The sequence below is a fragment of the Haemaphysalis longicornis genome, unplaced genomic scaffold, assembly GCF_048455015.1.
Source record: "Haemaphysalis longicornis isolate Haplotype H1 unplaced genomic scaffold, Haemaphysalis longicornis Haplotype H1 scaffold_3, whole genome shotgun sequence".
Classification (NCBI taxonomy): Eukaryota; Metazoa; Arthropoda; class Arachnida; order Ixodida; family Ixodidae; genus Haemaphysalis; species Haemaphysalis longicornis.
This window is the reverse complement of record NW_027526335.1, coordinates 26650733-26666424: the sequence shown is the minus strand read 5'-3', so window position 1 is coordinate 26666424 and position 15692 is coordinate 26650733. Positions and strand designations below refer to the sequence as shown.

General features: G+C 48.1%; 1 protein-coding gene and 1 long non-coding RNA gene across 5 annotated transcripts in view; one reads left to right on the top strand and one right to left on the bottom strand.

The window, feature by feature from the left end:
- The window catches only part of Gaba-b-r3 (gamma-aminobutyric acid type B receptor subunit 3), a 231004-nt gene that overhangs the window by 64064 nt on the left and 151248 nt on the right, over positions 1-15692 (top strand). The gene's annotated exons all lie outside the window — the stretch shown is intronic.
- LOC144174180 (uncharacterized) overlaps positions 1-15692 on the bottom strand; it is a 155306-nt gene that overhangs the window by 43569 nt on the left and 96045 nt on the right. Inside the window, exon 1 of one of the 2 annotated variants that reach the window (XR_013323437.1) lies at positions 1-191. This exon is cut by the window's left edge and continues 887 nt beyond it. The exons of the other annotated variant lie outside the window; for it this stretch is intronic. This is a non-coding gene — a long non-coding RNA (uncharacterized LOC144174180). Of the gene's footprint in view, positions 192-15692 lie in introns of those variants that run through there. 2 annotated transcript variants of the gene reach the window in all.

Genomic DNA, 15692 nt, shown 5'->3' with positions numbered 1-15692 from the left:
TAAAACGGCGCTGGAGGACAGTGAAAGAAGAACTGAAGCCCACGTGTGACGGACAGAAGCATGGGCGACGAAAACAGGCTTTAGTGAAGGCCCAGCCTGGACACGACGGCTCGCACCAATAACAATGTCTGCTCGTGACATCTGCTAGCTAGGCCCATCGTGTATGTTTGAAAAAGGAAAATAAACAGAGCGTAGAACAATATGAACCTCTTACATCACGCAGTTCGAATTCCAGTGAAACTTGTGCCTTTCGCTGGCCGTGACGACACAACGCGAAGGAAGAGGGAACGAAAAGGGGGAAGGGGGCAGAATTCGTTCCTTCCGTTCAGTTTATAGCTATTGGTACGTCTTGGAGCTTCTGTTATCTCTCTATCACTATATAACTTTCGCTCTCCTCTGTAGTGGTCATGAAAGAAGTTTCGTTTTTCGATTTCCCCTAACGCCATCGACAGGGTGATTACGCATTGGTTTTATTAACAACGAATCTGTTTGGCAAATCGTAATTTCTCGTGTCCGCAGTTAAAAATATCAAGAAATTGCCGAGCGCGCCCACGCCAGCGCTGACCTCACGGCGACCGCCCCGTGGTTAACAAAACCAAAAAAGAGCCTAGCGCGTGTGTGTGCGTGCCTCGCGGCGACCGCCCAGCGTCCCCGGCGCGCGTTTGTCAAGCCAAGCATACCGACTTAGGGAGAGTGGCAAAAAAAAAAAAAAAGCTCTAGCGTCCGCCGTAATCGTGGCACACACTTGCTCGGAACGACAAAGACACGTCATAGCGCACACCCCTCCAAGGTGATTTCCAATAATTGTCCCTTCCAAAAAATGACGGAGCTCACATTTATCGAAATAATGATGGAGTAAAGGTCGTTGCGGCAGCTACGAAGAAGCAAATCGGCTGCAATTATGGACTTCAACTTTTGCGATGGTCGTTCGTGAAGGTTGCGTACAGCTTCGCTACATTCAAGTCTTATGCGTTATTGTGAGCTTCCCCTTCATTTTTCCAATGAATTGTCTGGATTTTGCGTCACTCTCTCCATTTGTAAGGACCCTGAAGGGGTTATCCTAGACGCTAGTTTCTCACCAGCGTCAGTATCCGTATCTCTGATCAGGTAGAGTTAAATACGGTTTTATCTAAACGACTTACAGGCGTCTGAATGAATGCGTTAAAACCGAATGCACTTTGATTTAAATGCGAATGTTATGCTGCTCCATAGGCTTTTCAGCGGCATTCGGCTCACCTGTGCATCGCGCTGAATAACCGTCACGGAGGACACTCGAGGCCTTCAAATGCCTTTCAGAAGGGAATGTTTCTGCCCTAGAGCTAAAATTTTTCCTGTAGCTAAAATACTGTTGCAAGCGTTTGCGAAATTATTCTCTCCGTCCCAGCAATGCAGATGGCAAAGATTGTGAAAGTGATTAGCTATTCATAAAAAAAAGAAAAAGAAAAATCCACAATTTACGTTTATAGCTGATCTTAAATATTGGCGGTGATGCTTTCATGGTGATAGATTCCCTATGGTTTAAGATGTAGCCCTGCCGCACAAAAACTGAGCTTTACGGCACCAGCGGCGCCACTGCAGCGAACCAGTAAATGTCAGAGCTTTTAACTACGGCCACAATTGTAGTGTAGCACGGCGGACTCCGAATCGCGTTCAAAGCCCGCCATTTGAGTCGAACGATGTTGGTTCGAATACGCTTGAAGCGCCAGTGGAGCACGGGTATTTTAGTCCTGTCACGCGGCAAAGCTAGTGATATTTAGAGCGAATGAATTTAACTGTTAATGCCGTTAACCTAGCGCTAGACGGCAATGCCGAATTACATTTGGCGCCAACGGCATTCGGTGATCGAATTACTTTGGGGAACACGCTCGCATTAGCTTCCGAACCGGATGAGTACCCACGACAGCAGTGGCCATGTATGGCTAAACAAGGAAGTTTGGCAAATGAATGAATAGCACTGGAAAAACATACCAGTAAATCAATATTTTTCCCTGCTGCTGTTTTTCTGCAGAAAAGAAGGCAAACTACATATTCTCAAATGTCCGGCGTGTTCACCGCTAGCCAGTTACAGATTTATTAGGTTGCTAAGCCCATCTTCAGAGTATACCGACTCAAAAGCCATATCGTTATCTCTGGACGTATAACAATGGAATGTCACGCAATTCGGTTGGCTGAGACGTGAAATGACGTCATTCTTTAAGGTTAGTACGACAGTTGCGGCAACAGTCCGAATACCGCCTTACAGTATTTTCACGATTCTAACGCATCCACGATTGTAACGCGCACGTTAGTTTGCGCAGAAAAATTCGAAAAAATAATTTGACGCTGATTCTACCGCGCAGAATTGAAACACCTGACACCATGCACCTTGCAGAATAGATTTTATTTCCCGCATGTAACTGTGGCAGCAAAAATCACTCGTGATTCGCAAACTTGCTTATACAACTCCTGCAGGAAATGAAACTTAAGCGGGGAACATTGAAAAGATTTGTGATTTTAGGTGCCTTAATTAACCTTCGTAATTTTAGAAGTGACGGGCTAATCGCAGCAGCACAAAAACGTGCAAAAATTCGCTAAGGTATGTCCATTAAAGAATGGGTGTGGCAAAATTTACTCACGTGGTGTTGACGGATTATTTTTTGATGGGTTGAGTTGGATTTTAGGAGGAGTTCGTGTCCATGGTAATGCTTCTGGCCGCTTATTTCGTATCTCTTTTTTCAGCCCGATAGGAATGCGGACACAAATTTGAAGGCTACTTACAGCAAAAAAGAGTGCTCATTAGAATCGTGCAAATACGGTGCTTGCTTCAGCTTGGGATGTCTACTTCCCCCGAGGCTGTAACAGTTATACGGACTTTAATAAAATATCTTGACTTATTCTGTTTTCAAATAATTAAGAAGTATGAAATCATTATGGATAATTTTACGTCGTTATCTTGCACTTCCGCGATTTTACCATTCATATATTCTACCGCGGTTAAATGACTTTTTTTTTTCGGCGTATAGACCAGGACGTCCAAACCGACCGTCATTCGTTCAATGACTTTAGGTTGGCCGTGGGACAGGGATGTTTTACTGAAGACGTACGTTTGAGGCAAAAAAAAAAAGGCGAGAATAAAAGTTTGTGGTGTTTTGTTGCTAACTCATTTTTGGCGATACTCGACTATTAAACTTAACCAGCTCACCCCCTTTTACCCGTTAATTCATTCAGACGCGGTTTTAAGGTATATGAATTTTCCGAACAAATGGGTATTTCCCAACCTTCGCAGCTAAGAGATGCCCGTGGTACGATATGTGAGAGATTCTATAATCTGTTTGCACTTCGTATCACAGCGACCAGTACTGATGTACAAAAAAGTGAAGTTGGGCTAACCGCAAGTTTATTAACCTGTGTGACAAGGGGACAGACCTTTTTGCGTGCACTGCAGTTTCCGAGCGACGGCAAACGCTCATTTAGCCTCGACAAACACTGGAGCCGAAAACATATGCAGGAAGATAACCGAGGGGGTACATTGTTGAAGAAAATAGAGTAACAGAAAAGTGTTCCATCAGGCGGAGGTTCTCGGCAAACTGAACAGCGGGAGCAGAAAAAGTAATCCCGGCGAAATCCCTGCGTCTGTTTACGGAACGGATTTCGCCGACAGCTTAATTTGTGAAAAGGCAAGCCCACCGTCAGGGCCTCGCGCTCGTCACCGGCAGCGGATCTAGGGCGTTTCTGTTCAGTCGCTGCCAATCGCCCTCGTAGAGATAGGAACTCCATAGGAGTGCCTAGCAGGCATTTCTATTCGACGGTTCTGTTCAGCTCGACATCTACTATGTGTGTTTTGGCATGAAATTATGCAGTGCCAAATTTCGCTGGCACGTTTCGTGTTACTCCATGGCAAACCTTGCTGTTCATTGCTTTGTCACGGTATTTAAGTGTAGTGTAGTGTAGTGCACTGAAGTGTAGTGCAGTGTAGTGTAGTGTAGAGCAGGGGTCGGCAACCCACGGCCCGCAGGCCTCATGCGGTCCCGGAGGAACATGATGGGGCCCCGCGACGACGTCATAATCCTCCCTACCTCCCTTTGTCACTTCTAATCGACAGCCGGCATGACAGTTATGACGTCAAATGAGGTTATACAGGAACAAAGAAAGATCACTCCTAGTTGGCACTGTCCCCCATCTCCACACTTAGCCAATGTATTGTCAATTATTGTGAGATATTACGGTCAGTTCGGCGATTTTTTTTCTTTGCCTGCAAAGCCAGCCCCCCCCCTCGATTTTTCTTTCGGCACCTCGTTGTGTCGGTTTCATGCAACTCGGCCCTCGATCCGCATCAAAAGGTTGCTGCCGATCCCTGGTCCAGGTGTATTGTAGTGTAGTGTAGCATAGCATAGTGCAGTACAGTACAGCACATTACAGTATAGTATAGTATAGTATAGTATAGTATAGTATAGTATAGTATAGTATAGTATAGTATAGTATAGTATAGTATAGTATAGTGTAGTATAGCATAGTACAGTAGTATAGTATATCAAGTATATATACGGTAGTAGCAATATGGTAGCAGCTAAAGGTCAGTATGAGAGGCCTTTGTCCTGCAGTGGTCCTAAATAGGTTGATGATTTATGACGACGACGACGACAACGATGGTGATGATAATGATGATGACAGTGATGATGATATAGTACGAGCGTAATCCATTTGCACATTCTTTCCTGGTTGTTGATTGAGCCGGGCAGCATGCGCGCACGTTCAGACGAAGCATTGCGCACCACACGTGACGTATGCGCAGCGTTTCCTGAGGCCTCCAGCTCCACTTTTTTTCCGTTTTTTCAGCGTCACCTTTTTGTTTCGAAGACGATGATACCTTCTGTGAAGCTTGACTTACACCTAGGGCATAGCAAAAGCCCTTGTGGTCACTTTCCTGCAATCGCGGATTGGCCGCGACGTCTGAAGGCTGGGCGCAGCTTTTGTCCGTACCATATGTTGCCCGGACGCGCGCTCCAGCCCTCTGGAGCAGGAAGCAGCAGGTAGACAAACATCAGTGCTGCGGATGGCTGCATCTCTCTCCCCTCCTCTTCCCCCTTCTCTGGGAATGCAGTTCCAATCGAAGGAAGAAGAAGGGAACGAAGGAGCAGTGCCTGTTGGGCAAGCACACGCGTATACTCTTCCGCGCCCAGACAGAAAATATGAACCCATAGACAGACACCTGCACGCGCCCGACACACACACAGACACACACGAAAAGACGAACACGCCCCCCAAAAAAGGGTGCTCTATTCTTTTCAGCGGAACGGCGGACTCCCGGTCCGCTGTCGGCCCCCCGACGACTCTACGACGGGTCTGCTGAGTGTCGATCGTGCCTAAATATGGATGAGAGGTTGGACCACGCCCGGCGTATCCGCTGCCCGCCGCGACGCGCAGTGGTACACCGTTCCCCTCCTTCTTCTCCTCCCCACTGTCCACACACCACGCGTCGTCGTGCTCATTGTGTGACGGCGGTTGGGAGGTGCCAGGTTTCACTGGACGCGCGGGCTGTGACGGCCACGGCAGCTGCGCGAAGCGAAGACGTTCTCGCTGCAATAGTGGAATGCAGAAATACGGTATTCGAAGAGGCTCTTCTTCTCGGATGAAAATGAGCCCCGCAGCGTCCTCCCCCCTGGTCTTAGCTCCTGGGGGCTGCGAGCAGAGAAAAATCAGCAGCAGTGTTTTAAGGAGAACCATACAGATCAGCCTCCATACTTTCATCCTCGCGCAATGTACAGCTGGATTCGAAAATATTACTTTAGCGTACGTAGATTAAAATGCAATAATTGGGTGATATTACGCAATAAAATGTAATATCATCGCTGTAAAACTGCTTCGATCGATGCTCTCGAAGTCCCCAGGAAAAAGTGAAGTGGAGTGGGGGGGGGGGGGGGGGACGGGTGGGACGGGACTGCCTTTGCAGAGTTTTCACAGTTAATGACACGCGGTACTATATCCATCAAGAACCTCCTCGGGTGACGTCCACGTCTACGGCACGATAACGTTCAACAGACGCAAGCGTCCTTCCTCTGAACGTTTTACAGTTATCTGCCACGTGTCTCTATTGTTGCTGTCGTTGCCGTGCTAATAAGGACTTGGGTTTGATTCCAGCCAGTGACTCTGCTGGGATTTCTATTCTGGCTATTATTTTTTTATATTTTCGAGTTGTCCAGGTGACAGACAGACAGATACACAAACAGGAAAAAAATTCAGCATTTACTCACCCCCCAAGATGGCTGTCTCTTTAGTGCGCAAGCACTTTGGCGGTCGCTACGGTGGTTTGGCGGTAGCGAAGGCGACGGCGATGGCGTTGTAACCGAGCCAGAGAAGAGAAAAAAATGGCGGAGGAAAATGTGGCGAGAGTGTGAGAGGGAGGGCAGCATGCTGAGCACGCGGGAGACCCTCGTCGGAGCTTCTGGCGAAAGTGTCAGGTAGAGGGCGGCGCGCACTCTTAGGCGTTATCTCTCACTGCCTCCCTCTCACACTTTCGCCAGACGCGGCTCCTCCATGCGTAGCTAATCCAAACCACGTGACACCTGCTCAGGAGGCTCAAACACGATTTGCAACAACATGCTAGCCGGCGGCGCGACGCGCTGCGAGATAACGACACAATAGTGCGCGCCGCCGTGCGTTCACTGAACGCACTATCACTTTCTGAGACGCAGCAGCTGCAGTTCGCGTTCCGCACAAATTTCGCATTAAGTCTGTTCTACTTGGTGCGAATTTCGATTTCAAATGTGCAGCTGCGGCGCCGCTCGTGTTCAACACGATATATTTTGCTGCGTGAGCTACACTGGCCGAGGGTGAGCAGTTTCGCGTGGCTCCTAGAGAGCTGTGCTGCGCAAGCGCGGCACGTGGCGGCCCGATCCACTTGATGATCATTCGAGGGGTGGCCGGGTGTGGAACCGATGGCTCGTGCGTCGCAGCAACACCGGCGTGCGCCTGTCGAAGCAGCTTAGCTCTGGGGCAATTGGTGACGCTGCGCCGGAGCCGCTTGATAAATATACATGTGTCACATAATGCGTATACCGTGTGTGTGTCATTGAAGCAGCAGTAAGCATGATAATCAAGCTAAACCTCGACAACAAGGAAAACTAAGAATAACCAGCTAAACCTTAGCTCACGCTGCGTATATGAATGAATGATTGTAGGGTTTAACGCGCCGACGCAACGCAGGCGATGAGGCGCGCCGTAGTGGAGGGCTCCGGATTAATTCTGACCACCTGGGGATCTTTAACGTGCGCCGAAATCTCGCACACACGGGCGTTTTTGCTTTTCGCCTCCATCGAAAAGCGGCCCCTGCGGCCGGGAATCGAACCCGCGTCCTCGTGCTCAGCAGCGCAACGCCCACGCTGCGTATATCCTGGCATAGCCGGTCTAAGCCAGTGCCATTTTTTTTTCTTATTTTCATTGCTGCGACAAATTGCCAAATGCCAAGCGGCATTCACAGGAGACGTTCGACTCTTCCAAACATTTGTCAGTTTGCCACAGAAACGAGAACAGATCGTTCTGCCGCACGCGCGGCACCACATCTGCGAATTCGCAGGCGAAATTCGCACCATGTAGAACGAGTATTAGGGAGTACAGTTATCGTCGGTGTTTTTTTAGACGTGTTCTCAGTGAGCGCAAACACGCATTCCGAAATAATCGTGCCATGTAAAGTAAACAGCTAAAGCCCACTTATTGCGTTGTTCCTTGGTTCTATTGATCAGAGAGTTACAGCAAAGCGGAAAACCGGTCCCTGTCCGCCACCCGGTACGCGGTGGGTGCACCTGCTGCGCATGCGCATAAACGATTGCGACCCTTCCGAGCAGCACGTGCACCCGTACCGGTCGACTACCAGTACCGGTTCTGCGCGCTCTGCTGCTACAGCTCTCCTTTTTCCCGATTTCAAATCCCGCAACTGCTGCGATTTCCACGTTTCCGCAGCACGCGCGTCCCCTCCGGTCGCTCATTCATTTCGTTTCAGCCGAGAGGCCACGGGAATCGATGCCCGATCTTCCCTTCTTCCCGGTTATTCCGGAGTCGATCGCTCCCCTTATTTACCAGCGCTCGCAGAAATGCGTTACACCGGCTGATTCGCGAGCGGGCAGCAAAAATACGCAACGAACCCCACGAACTGGGGGAAGAAATATGAGAAACCCCGCCGCCTTCCTGCCTCCCTGCTGCGGCCGGCCAGGTGGAGAGCGCAGGTATGACGCTGCGGGGAGGAACGGAAACCGCATTAAGGCCGAGTAATCGAAATCGTTAATGATGTTCAGGTTGCAGCGCTTCGGGGCCGCATTGTTAGGACCGGGACGACGGCACTGGGCGAAGACGGCGGCACCGGAGAACGAGGGGCGGTGGTCCCGCGCTGTGATTCTTCTGTCCCGTGGACTTGTTCTTCAGTTGCGGCCCCCGAAATGGGGGCTTATCGTATTTCGGCTTTGCTTCGATTTTACTGGCACGTGCTCTCGCCATCAGACACACATACGCAAGGACAGGGGTAGACCAAGTTCGAGATAGCAGTTATAAGAAGCAGCTGTCTCTCTCGAATGACCATGTTGAAATGACGACAATTGGAACCACTGTGTGGCGCAAGATCTGTTTTGTCTACTTTCTTTCTGTTTCTTTTTTTCTTTTCTGTCTTTCCAAAGGGGCGGGGTGGATCCGGCAGGTCGTTAGCAAAGCTCTCTAGCCTCGCCGTCCTCTCGCCTTGTCCATTCTTCTTGTTCCATTTTTTTTGTTTTGCGAAGAACACACGGAGTGCTCGGGGAGAGGGGTTTGCGCTTGTTGGCTGCGGAAATTTTGGCCTTTAAAGTGAAGTGGGGATTAACGCAGAGAAGAGCTGGCGCTGAACGTGCACTATGCCAACGCTTAGCTCGTTACGTCGAATGACGATGTTTTAAGAAGTTTCTATACCTTACCAACGCCATTAGAGCACGGAGCTTTGAGCGCATTTGCGGTATTAATTTGAACCCAAGTTCGCCATGTTCCATGTGTATTTCGGATTGTGAAGCGTGAATAATCTAGGGAAAATTTTTCGTTGCGTAAAAGCTTTCTTGAAGAAATGTTACTGTTGAATATTAAATCAATTTTCTACGAAAGAAATGCCGCTAAGCCAAATCATATTTGGCTTTAGCAGAAATAATCCTAATACGACCGACATTCTGGTTTGCGCGACATTTCCATCACCCCGATTATGCCCAACGGGTCAAAGCATGCAACTTAAATGAAAGTTGAAGGTAAGAACTGAGTTTTTGTTTGTATAGGTAGAGTTAATTCATTAATTGTGGGGTTTAACGCGCCGACACAAAGCAGGCGATGAGGCGCGCCATAGTGGAGGGCTCCGGGTTAATTTGGACCACCTGAGGATCTTTAACGTGCGCCGAAATCTTGTACACACGGGCGTTTTTGCTTTTCGCCTCCATCAGAAAAGCGGCCGCCGCGGCCGGGAATCGAACCCGCGACCTCGTGCTCAGCAGCGCAACGCCTTAGCCACTGAGCCACCGCGGCGGGTTGTATAGGTAGAATTACGTGCTTAGTTTACAAATACATGACAATACACATTTTCACGTTTGTACAGGTACAACTACGTGCTTAGTTTACAAATACATGAAAAGAGCTGATCGCGCGTTTTTAAGGTTATCTCTTCATTATCACTCGAGTGCTCATTTGCCTTTCTTATTTGCGCCTGCCTGCCGCGGAACTCCTAAGCCACCTTGGGGCTTTTTCCTCATTGTGCGTTTTCCCCTAGAGTACCTGTGCGAACTCTCCAGGAAGAATTTGACGCTTGTATTACACAAAAGTTTATTCCCGGTGCCCATTTACCGTCCAGCTTATATAAAGTTTTTAGACAGCAGTTCGTTGAAGCGTGTCAATTACATGTGCGTTGGGGCTGCTGGAAAAAATTTCTTTTTTAAGTTGCTTAATTCTATGTTGCCTCTTAAAACATTGCTCATTGTAAAAAGGTATTGTTTCTTTGTCTGTTAACTGCTACTTGAACTACTGCTACCCAAAAACAAATGACTATTGCCTTTTTTTGTGCGTGGATGCGCTGCTTCTTTTTTGTGGGGTGGAGGGGGGACGTTCTTAAGCGGACTATTGAAAAAGATATACTCATCACCCTTTATAGTAGTCGATTTTTGCCAGTGACCAAAAACTGTCATGTGCCCTACAATCTTTTTGAGCCGATTGGAATGTTCCGCCTCTGGAAGTGCCGCATGATTGACCGCAGTGTGGAGGAACCCCGGGACACGAAGTCAATTTTCCACGAACAATGTGCGCTAGTGCATAGTGTCTTGGCCGCTCAACCGCAGCCGCCTGACTGGTTGCACCACCTCCAAGCGTGTGCGTGTCTGCCAGACTTCTAAAAATATGTACTGGTGTGCGTACTGTTGTCGTTCAAATATGTCAGTGAATGTGCTGCTATTGTAGATAGCCAGTGATTTAATGTGTTTGAGGGGTAATTTCGCATGTAATAAGGGAAAAAATGTCGAAATGGCGCAATCGGATAGAGGTCCGCTTCATAACACGAGGGAACCAGGTTGAATTCCGGCACGGGAGGTGTTTTTTTTTTCTTCGGGCACTTTGCTGTTCATCACCACCACCACCACCACCACCACCACCACCATCATCATCATCATCATCATCATCATCATCATCATCATCATCATCATCATCACCATCATGATCAGGTGCCCTTGGCGAAACCCATTGTGTAAAGTTGACCTTTCTGCAGTGCGTTTTCGTGTTGCGATCTACGGCACAAGTGACCCACAGAAAGCTTAACTTTAAAAAGACTTTCCAGCAATAAGTTTTTGTATTATAATAAATCCAGCTTAGTGAACTCGGTCTAAGGCGTTATATAAATGAATACATGAGGTCTTATAGAAACATTTAATAAGAGGCCCTGGGCCATCATACCTTCATATCAAACTGCCTATATTTCGTCCTGGAAAACTGCCCTCTTAGCAACGCAAGTGTGTGAAATGGTGAAGTTGACGTTGCCGGATCTATGTGTGTAGCTGAGTGGCTTCCGCATTTATACGGCAGTTACCACTCCAGTGTTTCCACAAGTTTTTTTTTTCTAAGAGCAATTTGTACGGGGCTTCTTGAAGTCTTCGTGCCTCGCCACCACAAGATACCAAGTAGGTGCATTAAACAAAGCGCGGTCATTTTGTAAAGCGAGGGATATACTACCTTCGAACATTCGACATGGATGTATTGTTTCTTGCGTTTACACAATTATTTATCGATACATGCCTGTACTTCGTAAGTTGCAGTGTGGATACACGCTAGAAGTGTACACAAACCGCCCGGCCTGTTTGCGTTTAAGTCGAGTTGCCGCGTCTCTCAAACAAGGCCCGCATGGACTGCGTGGCACAGTTGACATGAACGCGGAAAGGGCCGCGGAAAAGCGCCCTCGGGCGTCCTCGGAGCATCGGCTAATAACCGGAAGCCGATTGTGCCTGACCTATACGGTGGCCGATAAGCGCACGAGAACCGGATGTTTGTCTCAAGGTCCCACAACGATTATTGGCCGAGTGTGCGCTAATTAACACAAAACTAAAGTAGTTGGCGGAGGCTGCACGTAGGAAACTAATTAGGTCCTTTCGGGAGCAACTGCGCGTGCTCACTCGTATGCCAACTAGCGTATGCCAACTAACGGGCTACGTTGGCAGAGCTAATCTCCCGGCATAGTTCGCCGCTTCCGACCAAAACAGCGCGTAGAGTCAAGGACTACCCTAGCGTCAGACACTAGCGTGTCCCATGAGCGGAAGGGTCTACATAACTGTCCTCCAGACGCACCCCGATGAAGAGTCAAAGAGGAGGGTTCCCGTCATTCGTATAAAGCATCTTTTTTCACTCGCATCCGCTCTCCCGAGTGGTTCCAACTAGAAATCGACCCTCCTGGAGTCTGTCCTACAGGCTTCATCCACGTACGATGGTCGCGCACATAACATTCACAACGTTCTCGCCGCTGAGCTACACTAAAATACCAGAGATTGCATCATTTCTGGGAGATCGTAGGCACGAATTTAGATGGCCTGAGTTGCGTTTTACAAGAGCTACGACGTTTCATGTGGGGAGAGAATTACGGTGGATTATGACTTTTTGAGAGTATAAAGGCGAAAGTCTATTTGGACTTTCTGTTGATCTGCTGGTGTACGTCCTGTTGAACTTTCGGTGACTTCATCCATACCCGCTTCTTCGCGACGGTGGTTAAGAAAAGCGACATTTAGAGCTGCTCTAGCCTCTTCCGCCCTGGCATACTTCTCCGGTCTTCCAGCCCACGAGTATAGGCACTGGTGCGGCGTCACTCGTAGCGTACGCGGCGACGCGTAGGCTGGGCGCGTCCAGATCGTTCTACTATCCATAGCCCTTTCTCAGAATCCTCCTCCGGCCCGCGCTCCCCGGCTAAAATGGTGCCCCGAGTTGCAAATAAAGGCTGCCGTTAATGATTGCTTGGGGCGCGAGCCGGCAGCATTAGTTTACGCGTTCGCCACCACCATGAAAATGGGCTTAGTGCCCGGTGTTAAAGTTAAAAATATGGACCAGGTAGTGAACATGGATTAAGATAACCGTATTTTATTGGCGCAAGAGCATTGTGGCCAAAAAGCGTCATCGATGCGTGGTCTTTCAGTGTGCGTATTGTCTCTACGAGTGTTAAGAAAGGGTGCTGTGTATAAAGCGGTGTGTCGGACAGAAGAAAATACCGGTTCGGTTACGGTTCGGGTTCGAGTGAATCACAATCCCAGCAGGTTCGCGAACCGGTTCTCAAGCTTGAACCGGTTCGCGAACCGGTTCGGTTAGCTAATTTATTAGCGAAGTGCGAAAAAATGTTTTGCAGTTTAAAGCAGCCATGAAAAGTAAATACACTTTTCGCGCATTCAAAATACTGCTTTTCCACAAAAAAAAAGTTGTGAAATTTTAAGATCAACAGTGAGCAATTGGGCCATATATATATATAAAAAAAAAGACATGACGAGTGACGATTTGCCGCGTACTTTCGTGCAGGCCCTTATGTTGTCCTAGGGACTATATAAAACGAACAAGCGTCATAACGGTGTGTGGGATACATCCTCCCGCTTCCTTTTTTTGTTTTTTGTTTTTGAAATCGCAACCTCCCCTCAAAAAACATTTATCACCTGGACGATAAACCCCTAGAGTTAGGTCTGGGATCTGGGTACCGTCGAGTCCCCTCCGTACAATAGCAGGGGACGCGTTTAAATCGCAGCGATGTATACTTCCTTTTTCATCAGTTGTAGCGAAACAAAAATAATCCTAAAGAAGCCAGGTAAATGCCACCTACGAATTTGATTATTTGGCCTCCAAGGATGATTTGTTAGCGGCCATCTACTTGAGGTGGTGAGCGAAAATTTTGGTAATTTTCTTTGAATAATGCTCAGTTCCTTATTATTACTTTGATCACTGCGACGCCCTTTGAGACAGCTATTACGGATGTGTGCGTCACCATGAATACGTCTCCGTAACGCCTGACCGCTGCCTCGTTCCGTCCACTGAGCCGCGGAATCTTATAACAGATTATGCGATTGCAAACTCAGTGGTGATTAGACTGTCGTTGCTATTGTGGTTTGAGGGAAAGCGAAAAAAAAAGGAAGTGCACTGGGAATACTATAGAGCTCAGCAGGTTCCCCAGCATACAATCCAAGGCGCGGGAGGAGGAGTAGAGATCAGAGGGAGAGGGTGAGTACGGAGAGGTACCCGTAAAGCACGAGATGGAACTCTTTCTTTTGAGGAGGCGCTCTTTAATTTGTCGACAGCAGTAGTATCGCCCTACCCAAGGAACCAGTAGCAGTAGCAGTTGAGCAGTGAATTTTAGTTAGTCAAGGGCCTATCCGGAAATAAAACTTCCCTGAGCAGACAAAACAGCCGGAAAAGCACAAGGTATTAGCGCAAGCAAATGGAATAATGCGGGAACGGCCTTCCTTTTTGCATGTGTCGTCTACTTTGATTAGTGAAGTTTTTTTATCCAAGACTAAATACGTGGTGCTTGCAATGTCGGGGGATAAAGTTTATTGCAAAAGGAGAAAGTGCTTGCCATACGCTAACAGCTTTCTCTGCTATATCTGTTATCATTACTTGGATCCGTAAAAAATGCGAAGTTGTCCCTTCTACGTGTCCTGAAAAACTCACTGTTATACTAGGCACCACAGCGCTCGCTGCATCTGCCTTAATGACGCGTTTGGATACGTTAAGGTTGGACAAAGAAAGGGATGTGTAGAGTAAAAATGTACCTTTTGGTGTTTCGCTTATTCGATGGCTGAATGCAGAAAACAAGAGCATAAATTATTCCGGGGAAATCGACGCGGAATAATTTAAAACCACGAGATGGGCCCGTGGAAAGAGTCTTGTAAATAATATTGGCGCGTTTGATTCCTCGAAGCTACTCCTGTGCTAAGGGTTGCACAGTACATTGAATGCCGGCAGAGCGATTTCGACCAAATGGGGATCTTCACGTGCGTTGAAAGCCCCACGCATGAAAGTATTCGTTTGTCGTTTACATCAGAAAAATGGCAGTCGGACGCGGTGAACCCGCACCCCTGTGGCCAGCAGCCAACGGCTCACCCACCGAGCAGGTTTTGAGGGTGGCACTTCTCAGGTATTTACACCCTCCAGGTGTGCACATTTCGGGTATTGGCCTTCGCCGTTGCGCAGTGCAGATAGAGAGAGAGAGAACGATCTTTAAGGAAGTCTCGCGATGTTAGCCGGCCTTAAATTCCAAACTTGCTACGCCAGTTGATGACGTGATGAAGATGATGGCGAGGATATTCAAGAACTTGGTGCGCACAGAAACGGCGAGTTATTCACAGCGACTGGTCCAGACCTGTGTGTTGCAGGTACTCTGCCAGAGCTTTTGTAGCCCGTAAAGCACGTTTGGGACAAGCCCATTGCAGTCTGACCACCCTATTGTTATTACGCAGCCGCAGCGACGGAAGGGCAATGTCGATGTTTAATATCGCTGCAGTCTGCCGAGAGTGACATTTCGGTCGCTCAGCCTTGCGCTCTGCTCACGGTATACCAACAGTAGCATACCTTTGCAACATTGGTGGGCATATCTTTCCTCATGTTGTGACGACGAAGAGAGCGTTGATAGTTCTGTGATTGATGCGATGTTGATTGATTGATTGGTTGATTGATTGATTGATTGATTGGTTGATTGATTGATTGATTGATTGATTGATTGATTGATTGATTGATTGATTGATTGATTGATTGATTGATTGATTGATTGATTGATTGATTGATTGATTGATTGTGACGGTTCAAGCACCTATGCTACACAGCCGATGAGGAGCGATGAGTGGAGGGCTCCAGATTAATCATGACCACCCGGGGATCTTTAACGTGCGCCGAAATCTCGAACACGGGCGTTTTCGCTTTTTGCCTCCATCAGAAAAGCGGCCGCCGCGACCGTGAAGGGGAAAGTGCGTGAGAAGTTGCGAAGTTGATGGTGCGTGAAAGACAAAAGCCCTGAATGGCGTTGACCGCGCATTATCGGCTGCAGATGGCCGAACCGTTTTGTCGTGAACCGGTAAACGTTATTGATTTTTTTCCGTTCAGTTCCGGTTCGGGTTTAGCGTGATCAAAAATACCGGTTCGGTTCCTGTTTTCGGTTCGGTTCGGTTTCAGTTCGACACCATGGTATAAAACCATTCTGAAATTACCTGATATCAATGGCG